The 17,871-nt window shown below is 49.0% G+C and overlaps 1 long non-coding RNA gene across 1 annotated transcript; it reads right to left on the bottom strand.

Moving 5' to 3' along the window:
• Positions 1-436: 436 nt before the first annotated feature.
• LOC140713449 (uncharacterized) lies at positions 437-17,471 on the bottom strand. Its single transcript, XR_012095525.1, has 3 exons — positions 16,460-17,471; positions 3,613-3,708; positions 437-524 (listed from the first exon to the last, which is right to left on the bottom strand). It is a non-coding gene; the product is annotated as an uncharacterized lncRNA (long non-coding RNA).
• Between the last annotated feature and the right edge of the window lie 400 nt (positions 17,472-17,871).

Genomic DNA, 17,871 nt, shown 5'->3' with positions numbered 1-17,871 from the left:
AAAGAAAAGTAATCTTCAAACTGCTTAGAGCCACTGCACTGTTGGGTCACTTTCTTAAAGCAGTTATTGTTATCCTCACTAAAACCCGATGGAGGTATTGAGAGCATTCAATGAGTGAGTAAACACAAAGCACATAGAGTCAATACTGTATATGTGGTCGCTAATGGCACTGATGCAGAAAATAATAAAAATCATCATGTAATTAGGAAGGAAATGCTTGTGTAAAAAAGTTACATGGCGTATTTCAGAGCTATGTAGCAATGAGGTTTGCATGCTGTGGAGTTTTCTATAATCTGGCCCATTGTGCAGGGCCATCGTCCAGGTAATCTGGAATTGACTGGCCATACAAAATAGAAAAGCACACTGTGTTAGGTCATTCTTGCATTGCTATAAAGAAACACCGGAGACTCAGTAATTTCTAAAGAAAAGAGGTTTAATCGGCTCATGGTTCTGCAGGCCGTACAGGAAGCAAGGCGCTAACATCTGCTCAGCTTCTGGGAGGCCTCGGGAAGCTTCCGATCACACTGGAAGATGAAGGGAGAGTAGGCGTGTCACATGACCAGAGCAGGAGCAAGAGGGGTGGGAGAGGTGCTACACACTTTTAAATGACCAGATCTTGTGAGAATTCCCTCACTATTGCAAAGACAGCACCAACGGGATGGTGCTGAGCCATTCATGAGAATTCCACCCCCACGATCCAATCACCTCCCACCAGGTCCCACTTCCAACACTGGGACTTACACTTCAATACGAGATCTGAGTGGAGAAACAGAGCCAAACCATGTCACATACGAAATCATAGATGGTATTGCTGGTTAGAAGAATTCTTTATCATGAGTAAAACAGTGTATGTTGCTCAGAGAGTTCTCAAGAAGAGTGATCAGAATCTTGTGTCAAAAGGACAGGAACGGCCGGACACGGTGGCTCACGCCTGTAATCCCAGCACTTTTAGAGGCCGAGGCCAGGAGTTTGAGACCAGCTGGGCAACATGGTGAAACCCCATCTCTACCAAAACTACAATAATTAGCTGGGTGCCTGTAATCCCAGTTTCTCGAGAGGCTGAGGCAGGAGAATCACTTGAACCTAGAAGGTAGAGGTCGCAGTGAGCCTAGATCGTGCCACTGCACTCCAGCCTGGGCAACAGAGTGAGACTCTGTCTCAAAAAAAAAAAAGAACAGGAATGGAAATGACCATGACTATGACCATGCTGGTTGGTTTTTTCCATACCTAGAAATCCATGTGTAGAAGATGGACACACCAACCCTTTTGAATTTGATGGTGGTGTTTCTTTGTGTGTTGTTTTCTGGGTTTTTCTGCTGTTCCATTGACACTTTGATTAGAGCATTTGCAGAACATCTGGGAGTCTGTGGCCACTGTAGAGCACACAGCCTTCACAGCTGTCACCCTGGGATGCACCCCTCCCCTGTGCCTGGTTACTGGAAAGAGGAGGAATGCCACAGGCAGAGGGCAACTGGGAGAAGTCTGCCCCAGAGCGACAGCACAGGGACTGCAGAACGATGGAGTTGCCAGGGGCTTTTTGTTTTCACAAGTGCAAGGCATTGCTCCAGCTTAGCTGCATGACAGCCTATGCAGGGATAGTTGCCTCTGCTGTCAGTCAACACTCACAGACATGTGGCGCCCACACAGGGCCACTGTGGTCAGCTGCATTGATCCTTGCTTTGGACAAGAATAACAATTGCCAGAACTATTTCTAGCTCCTAGCTGGGAACACTGACAAGGAACTCCTACTCTCCAGCCATGGAACTGAGCTAGAGACAGAGAGCTCGGGGACCGAACCCGAGGAGGCAGGAGGACGGCTATGCTCTTTCTTCCTAATTGCATGATGATGCTCAACATCCAGAAAGTGCTCTGACTCAGGGCAGCAAAGTAATCCTGTCTGAGTATGAAGTGAGACAAAGTGCGCCATGGGCAGGCAGCTATGGGGGAGACAGGGTGGCCTTTGGGACTGTGAGTCCTACGTATGAACCTTTCTGGGCAGTTTGTTTCCTGTGTATGAGAGACAGAGAGAGAGAAAGAGAGAGAGAGAGAGAGACGTGAACACTAAGTTCTATCAAAGGAAATCATAAAATGTGAAAATTAATTTTTCCCTTCAAGAGAGAAGCTTTGGGGTTTATGACTCGTAGGAATGGTGTAATATGCAAGAAGGAGTCCATGCTAGCACCGGCCTTGGAGCTCAGGAAGAATCGCAGTGTGCCCCACAGGTATCTGAGAGGTGTCGGAGAGTCAGTGTGGCATCAGGGCCATGAGCAAGGCCCTGATGCAGAGGCGCAGAAGTGGGTCTGGGTCCTGGGACCTGGGGCAGAAGGTACAGATGGGGGAGTTGGCAGCAGGATGAGAACTTGGTGGGAGCCCAGTTGCTTGACTAAGCCACAGGGCAGGGCAGGATGCATGGGACACTGAGTCCCCAGCCTCTAAGCTGGGAGCTCCTCAAGTGTTCCTTGACTCAGGCCAGTGAGAGCCACAGGCTGCACTGCAGATGCAGGTCAGCGGGAGGTACGGGGACAGGGATAGAGGGAGGGTGACCTGGCAGGTTCCATGTGAGATCTACAGTGTCAATCTGGACACTTGGTGTGGATAAAATCCAGCAAAGCGTCAGGTCATCATTGTTCACACATGGGTTTTCCGATGGGGCCCCCCGGTACCCAGCTTCCCATATGCTTCTGACAGCACATTGCATAAAGCCATTGGAAGCAGTGCCCTGGTTTGTGGTTCCAACAAGAACTGGTTTCCCCAAAAGTAGGTCAAGAGCTCCTGAGAAACTTGTGGACTCTGACTTTGATTTTTCCATCTTCAAGTTGAAAGAATAAGTTCATTGCAAGAAAAAAAAAATTGATTTTTTTTCTTCTTTTTTTGAAATTTGAAACATAGTTGGCATGATGGGAGATAAAAACTGACAAAGTCAGGGAAACCCCAGTTGTGGCCTAGCAAGCCCCCAGCCACTGTTTGGCCAGACCCCATGGCCATGGCTGGTTCTTCAGCTGCAGTGGGGCAGGAGCCTCCCTGGATACAGAGAAGACCGTGAGACCTAATGAGCAGGTGAGTGGCTCTGTGGGCTGCCACCCTGCTCCCAATCCCACTTATCATGGCCACAGTGAATCTGTCGTTGAAATGGACTTTCCACGCCAGTCACAAGAACAGTCTGTTATCTCAGTGAACGTCAGACACCTCCTGGAAAATTGCGCAGGTTTCTTTATGTTTCTTTGCTAGAAGGAGGAAATGAGGAAACTCCAGCAAGAAAGAAGGCATCATTTTTTCAACAATCATACATAACGTGAGTATGAGCCACCCAGAAAGTTGAGATCTTTAAGAACTGGGAACACATCTGATATCTTTTGCATCCTGGGCAGTGTTTATCCCAGCATCTTGTTCATCATCAGTTCTCAATGAATGGCTGTTGAATAAATGAGTGAGTGAACAAGGCATGAGTCTTCCTACTCTGGCATCACCGTGTCCACCTGGGAGGCTCTGCAGGCTGAGGTTAGGAGTACAGCACAGGGGGGAGCAACCCCAGCCTGGCTCTCACCACCCTCCGTGGGCACCTGCTCGCATTGCCTGACTAGCATCTGCTATGCCTTCTTTTCACAATGGTACGTGGATTTTCACTGATGTTCTCTCTCTTTCCCTTCCGCAACTCATCTGATTCAGGTGGACCTGATGGCCCAGGCTCCAGTGGACATGCGGCCTAACCTGGAAAATCATAGAATCAAGTGAATGACTTATCATGCTTTGGATTCTGGAGGCAAAAATCCCATCAAAAACTAAGCTAAGGACATGAATAGACAATTCTCAAAAGACGATACATAAATGGCCAGCAAACATATGAAAAAAAGCTCAACGTCACTAATGATCAGGGAAATGCAAATCAAAACCACAATGTGATGCCACCTGACTCCTGCAAGAATGACCATAATCAAAAAAATCAAAAAACAGTAGATGTTGGCGTGGATGTGGTGATCAGCGAACACTTTCACCCTGCAGGTAGGAATGTAAACTGGCACAGTCACTATGGAAAATGGTGTGGAGATTCCTTAAAGAACTAAAAGTAGAATTACTATTTGATCCAGCAATCCCACTACTGGGTATCTACCCAGAGGAAAAGAAGTCATTGTATGAAGAAGATACTTACACATGCATGTGTATAGCAGCACAATTTACAATTGCAAAAATATGGAACAAATCAAATGCCCATCAATCAACGAGTGGATAAAGAAACAGTGGTGTATACACACACACACACACACACACACACATATATGATGGAATACTATGCAGCCATAAAAGGAATGAATTAATGGCTTTACCTGGATGAGATTGGAAACTATTATTCTAAGTGAAGTAACTCGGGAATGGAAAACCAAACATCGTGTGTTCTCACTGATATGTGGGGAGCTAAGCTATGAGGACGCAAAGGCATAAGAATGATAGAATGGACTTTGGAGACTTGTGGGGAAGAGTGGGGGGTAGCAAGAGATAAAAGACTACAAGTAGGGTGCAATGTATACTGCTCCAGTGATGGGTGCACCAAAATCTCACAAATTGCCATTAAAAACTTACTCATCTAGCCAAATACCACTTGTACCTCAACAACTTATAGAAAAAGTAAAATAATAAAAAAAAGAAGGCCAGGCACAGTGGCTCATGCCTATAATCCCAGCACTTTGGGAGGCCAAGACAGGTGGATCACCTGAGGTCAGGCGTTCAAGACCAGCCTGGCCAACATGGTGAAACCCTGTCTCCACTAAAAATACAAAAATTTAGATGGGCGTGGTGGCAGGAGCGTGTAATCCCAGCTACTCGGGAGGCTGAGGCATGAGAATCACTTGAACCTGCAAGGCGGAGGTTTCAGTGAGCCGAGATCATGCCATTGCACTCCAGTCCAGGCAACAAGAGGGGGGGGAAAAAAAGAGAGAAAAGTAAGCTAAGAGATACCAAATAAATAAACATATAGCAGCTATAATCTCAACACCCTAAATAAACAGTTAACATTTTAGTGGATTCAGAAAGAGGAAGGAAGGAAGGGAGGGAGGGAGGGAGGGAGGGAAGAAATGATTTTATCCAAGTAAGCCCAGTGGCAATATTCATAATAAACTGCCTTCAGTGGCCTGGTCTCTCCTTGAAAATGCTGGCAGATGACTGTGGTCAGGTTACCTTGTCCTTTGGCATCAGAGAACATATATACAGATGACTAATTGGAAAAAAATTAGATTCCATCTTAGGCCAATAAAACTTCAACAGGAACAAGCACCCCTTCGATCTGATGGCTAGACCCAGCTCAGCTACAGTGAGATGCATTTCTAAGTTTGCAAAGAATCAGAGTGGAATTTATAATGCAGCTTGGGAGCTCATCTTTCAAACACCTATATTAATGCAAACAAAAGGAAAGAAGCCTCATCCACAGCTTGTCAACGTGCCGACTTTGGAATGAGGTTCTCAGAAAGTCTGTGATTCTTTTGCCTTGAGTCTATTCATTTCTGACCAGGTCCTAAACTTTTGACCGGGGCAGTGTCAGCAGTTGAGTTCAGTTCCCTACCAACTGGACTTGGTCTGTGTTGGCTGTGTGGTCTGAAAGACCTTCATAAATGACCATGCAGGGATGTGGTCATCTGCATTTGTCTGTAAGAACTTGTGGGCTGGGCGCGGTGGCTCAAGCCTGTAATCCCAGCACTTCGGGAGGCTGAGACGGGCGGATCACGAGGTCAGGAGATCGAGACCATCTTGGCTAACCCGGTGAAACCTCGTCTCTACTAAAAAATACAAAAAACTAGCCTGGCGAGGTGGCTGGTGCCTGTAGCATAAACCTGGGAGGCGGAATTTGCAGCGAGCTGAGATCCGGCCACTGCACTCCAGCCTGGGCGACAGAACGAGACTCTGTCTCAAAAAAAAAAAAAAAAAAAGAACTTGCCAAGGTTGACCACCCTCAGAGGCAGGACCAGGCACCAAGCCAGGCCCATCAGAGTCTCAGCTCGGTCTACCAGAAGCTGCTTTCGTTCCAGGGCAATGTGAGGACCTAGGCAGCTTCTCCGCTAGGCTGCATGGAAGGACAATGGGGTCATCTTCTGAAACGAGCCCTGGTTTCAACAAAAACTTGTGTGATGTGTCAAAGCCACTTAAGGACCACATGAGCTTGTCATGTGACTGTTACAGAAAGGCAACCTGATGCGGGGATGGGACGCTCTGCACCCCTGGGCTTGGGCATGGTGAGAAGGACCTTGTGACAGTCACCTCAGTGTACGGTCACCTCAGCGTGCGGTCTCCACAGAGGGGATTCCACCCTAAGGGGGCCTCAGATAACAGAAAACAATAGAAACTATTTTCACTCCTAGGAAATGTTTCAAAAATAAACATGGATGCAGAATTGGGTTCTATCATTCTTGGCGGAGAGCCAATCTTTTGGATTTGCCAAACTCACGGGTAAAACGCTGCCAGTTTGGGTCTCACAGATACTCATGGAAACCAAAAGATGATACAATGTGGGATTTTCCCCAGTAATTTCTTTCTTCTTTTATCACTCAGGAAGTTCTTCCGTGTGTGTGTGTGTGTGTGTGTGTGTGTGTGTGTGAGAGAGAGAGAGAGAGAGAGAGATCAAGTCTTACTCTGTCGCCGATGCTGGAGTGCAGTGGCGTGATCTTGGCTCACTGTAACCTCCACCTCCCGGGTTCAAGCAGTTCTCCTGCCTCAGAATCCCAAGTAGCTGGGACTACAGGCATGTGTCCCCACACCCAACTAATTTTTTTTTTTTTTTTTTTTTTTGTATTCTTAGTAGAGACGGGGTTTCACCATGTTGGCCAGGCTGATCTCGAACTCCTAACCTCAAATGATCCACCTGCCTCGGCCTCCCAAAGTGCTGGAATTACAGGCGTGAGCCGCCATGCTGGGCCTTGGAAGTTCTCTTTATGCCAATGTTAGTCTGCATTTGAAATGAGGTGGGGGTTGGGGGCGGTGAGGGTGCCAGAGTGTCACAGCTTAACCATTGACAAAGCAAAGAGCTCACCAGGATTCTGACTTCCAGGCTGTCCCGCTCCACCAAGGACATGGCCCCATGCCCTGCACACATCATTTGTGCTCAGAAGAGATGTGATGGGTAGATGATGGCAGGCTCCTCCTCTGCCCAGGGTGAAAACCCGGAACACTGCATGATTATGGCTATAACTCTGGAGTACACAAAGTTGACACCTGCTTTTCTTTCATTCCAAATGTCCCTTTCAAAAAGCAGTTTCTTCTCTATGAAGCCTTTTAAACTTAGTCCAAGGAATTCTAAGAACCAATCACTGTCTGTACACCCTTCCCTATAATCTTGTCCCCTAACCCCGCACCGTGCTTTATTCCAGAGAGTATTTAAAGCAGCTGTCACCCTTAGCTCCTTTCCATAATTGTGACCGGCTCTACATGACTGGTGCTGGTAAGTAAGTCAGGGCTTGTCACATGCTGCTTTTGAGAGCACCAGCAGAAGACACAGGGCAGTGTTTGTTGCCCCGGCATGGGTGACCGCCTGAAGGACACAGAGAGATGAAGTGAGCGCTCTCCAGGCAGAGGACAGAAATGTGAACATACCATGCACAGGCTCCAGGGGAGGTGTGGGGGAGGTCTCAGGATGCCTGCCTGTCTCCGTGCTTTCGCGTTGCCCATTTTGTAGCCACACACATCCTGCACAGTCTGCCTTTGCTTCCTCTGACTCTGCGCTCTGAGCCATAGGAGAGCTTCTGCCCGCCCTTCCACTTCCAGGGAAAGATGAAGCCCTCCACGAAGGCACAGCTCTGAAGATGCTCAGAAGATGCCACTCCCAAGACCTGCTGGAGGCACAGAGCCAGGGGACTGCAGTGCTCTGAGGGGCTCGCAGAAATGTTTTCATTTTAATTTGCTTCGATTAAGAATAAAAAATGAGCATCACAGTAATGAATACAAAATAATACATTCTGCCTGGATTATATTCATCTTTGAACCAACTCTGTCATAAAGTGGAATTTTTAATCATGTTTTATGGAGGAAGGGCCCATAAAGGCAAAAGCTGCCAGGGGCTCCTGAAAGCCATCTGAGGCCGTGAGGACTCGGACTCTCCTGACAATGGGAAATCCTCAGGGTCCAGAAAGCCAGAGCGTGGAAGTGCTTTGTCCCCTCTTCACTCCCTCCCATGTGCCCAAGGACACGATGTGTACCTGAGACAGTGGTGGGACAGCCTGCTCCACTGAGGGCACGTTGAGGGGAAGAGGCACGGACCCCACATCAAATGTCCAGAGAAGCCTGTGGAACACCGTGGGAGCCCCGGCCGCACATGTGCAGAGGCACCCGGGACCAGGCTGGGATGGCATGGACGAACTTGCCCCTAGTCCTCATGCGCATCTCACCCTCCTCTGGGTGACATTGTTGAGCACCTACTCTGCACATGACGAGAAGGACCCCTGTCCTCTAGGGCCTCCCTGCTGGGGTGGGACAGAGCAGCACGCAGGCCAGGACCAAGCCCTGTGATGCGACCAACCAGGGCAGACCAGGAGCCCTAAGCGCAGGGGCAGGAACTTTCCAGAGAACAGCCCCCAGGGCCCAAGGCGAAAAGGAGCATAAGAGTGATGCAATTGGGTTTGTACTTTAGAGCCATCACCGTGTGGCCTGCCGAGAATCTATCACAAGGGGACAAAACTGGAAGCAGGAAGGCAATTAGAAAACCAGCAGTAGGCCAGGCGCGGTGGCTCACACCTGTAATCCCAGCACTTTGGGAGACCGGGGTGGGCGGATCACCTGAGGTCAGGAGTTTGAGAACAGCCTGACCAACATTGCAACACCCCTTCTCTACTAAAAATACAAAAATTAGCTGGATGTGATGGCTCGTACCTGTAGTCCCATCTACTCTGGAGGCTGAGGCAGGAGAATCACTTGAACCCTGGAGGCGGAGGATGCAGTGAGCTGAGATTGTACCACTGCACTCCAGCCTGGGTAACAGAGTGAGACTCCATCAAAAGGAAGGAAGGGGCCTGGTGCGGTGACTCAAGCCTGTAATCCCAGCACTTTGGGAGGCCGAGACGGGCAGATCACGAGGTCAGGAGATTGAGACCATCCTGGCTAACCCGGTGAAACCCCGTCTCTACTAAAAATACAAAAAACTAGCCGGGTGTGGTGGCGGACGCCTGTAGTCCCAGCTACTCGGGAGGCTGAGGCAGGAGAATGGCGGGAACCCGGGAGGCGGAGCTTGCAGTGAGCTGAGATCTGGCCACTGCACTCCAGCCTGGGCGACAGAGCGAGACTGCATCTCAAAAAAAAAAAAAAAAAGGAAGGAAGGAAGGAAGGAGAGAGGAAAGAAGAAAGACAGGAAGGAAGAAAGAGGGAGGAAGGAAGGAAGGAGGAGGGAGGGAGGAAGGAAAGGAGGAAAGGAGGAAGGGAGGAAGGTGAAGGAAGAAAGGAGGAAAGGAAGGAGGAAAAGAGGAAAAGAGAGAGGGAGGAAGGGAGGAAGGGGAAGGAAGGAGAAAGAAAGGAAAGGGAGAAAGGAAAGAAAGAAAGAGAAAGAAAGAAAGGAAAGAAAGAAAGAGAAAGAAAGAAAGAAAACGAACGAACCAGCACTAAAGCAGGAAGAACTGAGGATGGAGTGGGTTTGGAGGTATGGGGCTGGTGACGAGCCAAGGACCCAGGGAGATATGCCTGAGATCTCAGCCCCAGAACAGGACTCAGACTCCTGGGCCTTCAGGAGGATGTGGCCCCTCCTGGGAAGGCACAGGGAGGCAGAGGGGTGGGAAGGGGTGGGGAGGGATTGAGGGGTAGGCTCCACCTGGGGAGTTTCTTGCAAGCGAAGGCTTTGGTTTGGGGGTGCTTACCTGGTCCCCTTATTGCTGGAAGCACTCAGAATGGATCTTCTGGGCTCTGATCACATGCGACTTTTTTTTTTTTTTTTTTTGAGATGAAGTTTCACTCTTGTTGCCCAGGCTGGAGTGCATTGGTGAGATCTCGGCTCACTGGAACCTCCACCTCCCAGGTTCAAGCAATTATCCTGCCTTAACTTTCTAAGTAGCTGAGATTACAGACACCTGCCACCATGCCCAGCTAATTTTTGTATTTTTAGTAGAGACGGGATTTCATCATGTTGGTCAAGCTGGTCTCAGGTGATCCTCCCAAAGTGCTGGGATTACAGGTGTGAGCCACCGCGCCCGGCCACATAGGGCTTTTTTACCATGTGTTGAGAGGGAGTTTGCACACAATGGCTCCCCAAGCCCCTCTACAGAAAGTTTGATCCTAAGACCACCAGGAGAAGCAGTGGGTTTCCTGCAGGAAGGCCGTCCCAGGATTTCCCCCAGGGCTGGCGCGCAGCACCTCAGGTCTCAGCCCCCACACCCACTGCCTGCCCTGCAGCCATCTGGCCCCAGGCTAGAAAGTGCTGGGCTCCCAGCACGGTACCCACAGAGGCCATGGGGCATGAGGAGGGCGGGAAAGGGGGCAGGGTGGGAAGCAGTGGGCACCGAGCTGTGACAGAAAGGGGAGTGGCTGGGAAGGTGGCGAGGAGAATTGGTTTCCAGTGCTGGTAACCGTGCGCAACCTTGGGCAAACCACTGTTCCTTTCTGAGCCTCTGTCCGCAACCCCTGCAGGAGGGAAGATTGTCCTGGTCCCCTGGGCCTGCAGCAGGCAGATACTCAGAGTCTAGGGGAGCCTGGACCACAGCATTCACAGGCTCTCACATCTACATCTGTGTCCTCAAGCACAGAGCTTCCTGGCTGTGGGGTGAAGGCTCCTCCCCTAACCTGCTTACCCCTTTCCCAACCATCTGGCGCACAGGGCCCTACAGCCTCAGTGGGTCTTGACTTCAGCCAGACCCTCCCATTGCCAGGTGGGGAGCCCCGGCTTCCAGCCCCAGCCTCCCTCCCAGCACAGCCCTCTCAAGGGCACAGGCCCAGAGGGGTGGCTCCGTGCCATCTAAATGCCTGCAGAATGAGCAGAACCTGCACCTCGGCCACCTTCCCTGCCTCCTCATCACATGTTTCCATCTTCTAGGAGCTGCCATGGAGATGAAACCGGCATCCCCTGGGCCCTGTGTCCAAAGCCCATGGGCTTTTCTTTTTTCTTTTTTTCTTTTTTTTTTTTTTTGAGACAGCATCTCACTCTGTCACTCAGGCTGGAGTGCGGTGGCACGATCTCAGCTCACTGCAACCTCCGCCTCCCGGATTCAAGCGATTCTCCTACCTCAGCCTCCCAGGTAGTTGGGATTACAGGCATGAGCCACCACACCCAGCTAATTTTTGTATTTTTAATAGAGGCAGGGTTTCACCATGTTGGCCAGACCGGTCTCGAACTCCTGATCTCAGGTGATCCAGCCACCTCAGCGTCCCAAAGTTCTGGGATTGCGGGCATGAGCCACCGTGCCCGGCCACTTTTCTTACTTTGTAAACAAGACTCCCACCTTGGCAGTGTGAGCTTTCAGCCTAGGCTCCCCACCTTGGGGCAGAGGGGGCTGCCCTCCGTACAGGGGTGCCTGTGCCTTCCTCCACGCATGGAGGTAACAAGACTCAGAATTAGCTGTCGTGGTCAAAAGAAGTCCTCCACACAGGCAATGGCCCAGAGATGTTGCCATGGTAAAGGGGGCATCCAGAGAGCAATGGGTGCTCCAGGAATCGCCAGCATTGAGATGGATGCCAGTGCCCGTGCTGGCAGGGCACACACGACACACCCAACTTCATTCCACCCCACCAGCACAAGAGAGCTAAGGCCCTCCGGACTCCCAAATATATTTTATGTGCTCGAGGTTCCAAGGCCACCACGAGGATTCTCAGGGCTGTTGCTTATTTGTGAACTTAGGAGACAGGAGAAGGAACAAACAAAACTTGGTGCTTGGCAGCCGTCTTCTGATACATGAAAGTACATTGCCCAGCTCCAAGAGAGCAGCAGTGAAAGGCAGAGGCCCTCGCACCTAAGAATGTATTGTCCGTTGGGGAGACAAGGGTAAAGAGGTTTTAATGCCAAGTGGCAGGTGAAGTCTTGAGCAGTGCAGACCTGGGTCCTCATGGGGTCAGCACATCGCCTGGTAATTCTCTCCACCTGCTCCTGCCGGACTGATCCAGCCACCCGTGTGTCCCACAGGCTGATTGGCGACTGCCTGTATAGTCGCCAGCTGGTAATTATATTGAAATCACCTTCACCTAGGAAGGCATACCATCCCCATTTTCCATGAGGGGAGACTGAAGTTCAGGAAATCCAGGTAACCCCACACAGTCAGGGGGCAGGACCCAGATCCACAATCAGGCTCATCCGATTCCCAAGCCCAGGAGGCACGGGAGATAAGACTGGCATAAAGAACATCGTCTCAGAGAAGGCAGGATTTAGTGGGCACACAGGCGATGAATATTCCAAGCAAGAAGATAAAGCAAGGAAATGGTTTAAAGAATTAAACTCCTCATGACAAACGTTTTGCCATTTGTTTGAGTCAAGTTGGGTGATCTCTGTTCTCGACTTATTTCTGCTACTGAAATTCCCTGGATCGCTTAACTTCTCTGAAATTTAATTCCCTCCCTTGCAAAATGGGACACGCTTACGCCACAGAGACGTTGCCACGAAGGCATTTTCAGGGGGTTAAGACACCGCCTAAGTACAGGATGTCATTGTTGGAGAGATTAAGGGTGACTAATGAGTTATGAGCAATTTGTGTGGGAGCTGACCCGGAGCTGCTCAGAAAGAGGGTGCATGGAAAAGCCTCTGGGGACGCTGCTCCCCTCCCTGGTGTATTGCAAGCTCATTATCCATCCTCTTCCTCAAAGAGGTTTCTTCTGGCTGCCGAAGGATGCACAGACCCCAGGCACGGATCCCTGCTGGATCGCGCCCTCGCGTGGCCGCTTCCTTGCATGACAGCTCGGCCTGCAGGTGTCGGTTTAGTGGAGGATGATTCCAGAGCTGGAGGCCCGCGCGCTGGGGGCAAAGGTTGTGACAGGGGCATGGACTGGCTAGGCAGCGTGCTCCCCAAGGCCGTGTCCACCTCAGCACCCACCCTGTGGCTCCCTGTCCCCTCCTTCCGCCGACCCCGGGACCTCACTGCCCCCAAACTCTTGCTGCAGGCGGCCCAGTGGGCCTCTGAGAGGGGAAAGAATTTTATTATTTCTCTTTCTCCCTCTGTGTTCACAGAATGTAACTATTGTTTCTGTAAAATTATCCAAATAATGAAAAGAATGCAAAATAGAAAGTTCAGGAAAAATTTACCCAATAGGCTACCACCCAAAAATAATTTCTTAAAAAATAATATTTTGGGAATATCATTCCAGAGGTTCTCCAAACCTATATGCAAAAGAATAGATTTAGGGAAATGATTTTTAATATATAAAATGGCATTTTTGTGCACGGCCTGTTAAAAAGCAAAAGCATACAATTGGTTTCACTGAACTTATAAGAAAAGAAAGCTGGGTGCAGTGGGATGTGCCTGTAATCCCAGACACTCCAGAGGCTGAGATGGGAGGAACCTGAGCCCAGGAGTTTGAGAACTGCCTGGGCAACATAGTGACACTCTCAAAAACAAATATTTTTAAAAAAGAAAACAAAATTTAAAAGACTGGCAAATTACAAATGAATTCTTTTGTTTTAAGTTGATATCATTGTTTCTTCTTCTTCTTCCTCTTCCTCTTCCTCCTCCTCCTCCTCTCCTCCTCCTCCTGGTCCTCCCCTCCTCCTCCTCCTCCTCGTCCTCCTCCTCCTCCTCCTTCTTCTCCTTCTTCTCCTTCTCCTTCTCCTTCTTCTTCTTCCTCTTCTTCTCTTTGAGACAAGGTCTCACTCTGTCACTCTGTTGCCCAGGCTGGATGGAATGCAGTGATACAATCTCACCTCACTGCAACCTCCGCCTCCCCAGCTCAAGTAATTTTTGTGCCTCAGCCTCCCGAGTAGCTGGAATTACAGGCGTGCACCACCATGCCAGTTAATTTTTTGTATTTTTAGTAGAGACAGGCTTTCACGATGTTGGCTAGCCTGGTGATCCGCCCATCTCAGCATCCCAAAGTGCTGGGATTACAGGCATGAGCCACCGCACACAGCCTGATATTATTGTATTTATTCTTACAAAATATTCCAAATATATGAAAAGTAGAGTGAATAATGAAACGGCCTTACAACTACTTTCAACAAATCTGAACATGCCCTTGGGTTGAGAAGTTTTCTTCTTTTTTTAATAAAAATGTTCATGGAGGCCGGGCGCGGTGGCTCAAGCCTGTAATCCCAGCACTTTGGGAGGCTGAGATGGGTGGATCACGAGGTCAGGAGATCGAGACCATCCTGGCTAACATGGTGAAACCCCGTCTCTACTAAAAAATACAAAAAACTAGCCGGGCGAGGTGGCGGGCGCCTGTAGTCCCAGCTACTTGGGAGGCTGAGGCAGGAGAATGGTGTGAACCCGGGAGGCGGAGCTTGCAGTGAGCTGAGATCCGGCCACTGAACTCCAGCCTGGGCGACAGAGCGAGACTCCGTCTCAAAAAAAAAAAAAAAAAAAAAAAAAAAAGTTCATGGAAAAGACACTAATTAATGGAGGTATACTTTTAGGCAGGATTTCCCAACTGGCTGGATTCTGTTCCATGATGCTAGAACCTGGACACTCAATGTCTATCCCCGCAGTCCAGCTAGGGCCAGCACCACCTGGGCACAGGGCTCTGAAGCACTTTCCATTCATTGCCTCTTTTGCTTGTGGGTACCTAGAAGGTGCATAGTATTATCGTTCCTGCTGTGGAGAAATGAAGGCCTGGAGAGCAAAAACTGTTTGCTCAGCTTGGGATGTAAGTTCAGGTCTGTTGGGCATCAGAGCCTGGGCACTGGAGATCATTTCTGAAATGATGCAGGGGCTACATGTAAGATCCCAGGTACTTATGCTGACAAAGAACAAAAAATCTGGATGGAGGAAGATTTCAAGAGTCAGTGACCTCAAAGCCCCATTATCTCCAGCAAAATGAGAGGAAATTCTGTCCTGTCTTTCTGACTTTCTTGAGAGAAGCTGGTTTGGGAAACTTCCTCTGCCATCGGAAGTGGGATTGGGAGAAACATCTTTCAGAAGATGATGGAAGCTCAGCCTGGCTGGGCCACCTGCGGGTGTCTCTAGAATTCAACATTTTGTAGTGAATCATACCACTACCATTCACTCAAGACCCACTGCACCATGAATCCTGGATATTAACTACGAATGAGGGGTTTTTAAATTGAAAATTCAAAAATAATTACAGGAATAATTTAGTTTTTTTGCAATCACTACTGAGATTAAGAAGCAACCATAAATATGTGCCTCTTGAGAGCTTGGTGCTCAAAGACAGGTGGCAGGAGCTAAGGGTCAAGCTGAGGGTGGTCTGGCTGCCAGTCCTAATGGCACAGGGGCAGTGAGATGGGCCAGTCTGACACCATGTACACTGGGAACCCCATACCTGCCACCTCCAGCCACAGCCTGCTTCCCACAGCTTTGCCCTGATCAACAGGGCCCCAAAGGACCTGTGTGAGAGTTCTATCAGTCAGGGTGCAGACTAGGCCCCTGGGTAAGTCCCACTGCCACTGGGGGTTACCTGGTCTCAGCTCCTGACCAGGACTATGGCCCAACCCAACGCTGTCTTCCAGGCCCCTACTTGAACAGGCCAACTGCATCCCTGCCTCAAACCTGCTCTCAGCCCTCCTCCGCTGTTTCCTAACAGTGGCCAGGGCAAACAAGGTAATCGTAGTCATACTGATAGTATGAAAACTTAGAAATTTGAACTTTAGGCTGGGCCTGGTGGCTCACGCCTATAATCCCAGCACTTTGGGAGGCCAAGGTGGGTGGATCACTTGAGGTCAGGAGTTCCAGACCAGCCTGAGCAACATGGAGAAACCCTGTCTCTACTAAAAATAAAAAAAATTAGCTGGGCATGGTGGCGCATGCCTGTAATCCCAGCTACTCGGGAGGCTGAGGCAAGAGAATCACTTGAACCCGGGAGGCAGAGGTTGTGGTGAGCCGAGATCATGCCATTGAACTCCAGCCTGGGCAACAAGAGCAAAACTCCATCTCAAAAAAATAAAAAGAAAAAGAAATCTGAACTTTAAACTGCAACAAATATCCAGACGATACACAGAAACCATAGAGTCAGCACAAGCATTAATATTATAGCATTTTAGGGAGAAGTCAAGGAAACTTAGGCAAATGAAATAAACATCAGAAACTCAGGAAAATAAGACAAAACAAAAACTAGTTCAAAACAAAGATAAATGAAGGAAAAATAACAGTAAACAGACAGCAAAGTGTTAAGGGTCTTTAATATGCAGGAATGCCTCAATGTTAACAAATGAATAAAGAACAGGTAATTCTTCAAAAGACACGCAAACCTCTGCCAAAGCCTCTGGACAAGTTGTAAAAGCTCCGTCCTCAACAAGAACAAAATCTGGGCCAGCCTTCAGGCTGCCATTCTGTGCTGACTTTCCTGGGAGAAAGTATAACCTGGGTTTGTTTTTGTTTGTTTGTTTTACCTATCCTTACTCTTCAAAACTTACCTTAGAAGGCTCCTTGCTCTGGAAGCTGCTCCCCATCCCTCCAGGGTAAGCAGGCGCTCCTCCTAGGTGCCTCCACCGGACTTCGGCCCCTCCTCTCAGTACTCACTGTGGATTTCTCCCCACTGGGTCCAGAAGCTCAGCTAGGGCAGGATCCCCAGCACCAGAACATGTGTGTCATGCAGAAGACACTCAACAGATGCTTTTTAAAACATTGCATGTGTGCATGCATGAAGATGAATACAGTAAACGCATAATTTGTAACCATGAACCAACATTTTACTTGACTCACCATGACACCTAGTGGTGACTAACCGCCATTGCAGACATGACAAAATCAGCCATCACTGCGGTGGGTGCTTGTGTTTTCCTTTTTTCCTGCAAAGGCCTTCTCAGCACCAACTATGTGCCATGTGCAGGGACCCTGTGCATGCAGAGGACCGTTGGGTGAGTTGGTTAGTCCCTGTCCTCCAGGGCTGTATGGGCAAGATACACCCACTGCCACTCACCACCACATAGCGTCAGCATTCAAGTTAATCTCACACCATGGTAGGGAGAAGTAAAGGAAACTTAGGCCAACTGTGAAATCATTTGGAGAAATGAGAAAGGCAACCTCTGAGGGAGGTGGAAACTCTTCCTATTGCATGGAACTACCTTCTAACAACAGCCTGTTTGTCATCCCCTTTAACGCTAACTCAGGTTCCAAGAACCGGAATATTGTCTCAATTTCACAATTTCACTCCTGGCTTCAGCAAAGATAGACAAAAGTCAACAACTGAAGCCACGATAGCTTCCCTGATTCCTCCACCTCTGCAGAGAGAGGAGGCTGGAGAGGGAGACACATCTAGTCCTGTCTTCAGCTTCTATTTTTTCCAGTCTCCTCTTCCCCTACCTCTCCAACCAAGTGGTAAAAAGTAAATCCTGATTGGACGGCCATTTGGGAAGCAAAATAGATTTCCTGGATTTCTTATACTAAAATTATAACAGAGCAAATGAAAACAGTACAAAGCCAGAATAAAACATGGGTGACTTTTTTTTTCTTCCGGGCTTAGGTAAATTCTAGTTACTACCAGAAGCTATAATGGAAAATATGGAAACATTTAACTTTGTAACCCTTCTATATGGCAAACAAATAAAAAATAAAAATAAATAAACTAGTTCAAAACCAAGAAAAACAGAGGGAAAACAACAGTAGACACACAACAAAGTGCTACTATTTTTAAGATGCAATGAACAGTCGGGCGCGGCCGCTCACGCCTGTAATCCCAGTACTTTGGGAGGCCGAGGCGGGTGGATCACGAGGTCAGGAGATCGAGACCATCCTGGCTAACACAGTGAAACCCCCTCTCTACCAAAACTACAAAAAATTAGCCGGGCGTGGTGGCAGGTGCCTGTAGTCCCAGCTACTCGGGAGG

The sequence above is a fragment of the Chlorocebus sabaeus genome, chromosome 14, assembly GCF_047675955.1.
Source record: "Chlorocebus sabaeus isolate Y175 chromosome 14, mChlSab1.0.hap1, whole genome shotgun sequence".
Lineage (NCBI taxonomy): Eukaryota > Metazoa > Chordata > Mammalia > Primates > Cercopithecidae > Chlorocebus > Chlorocebus sabaeus.
The sequence above is the reverse complement of the archived record's forward strand: the minus strand, read 5'-3'. Positions and strand labels throughout refer to the sequence as shown.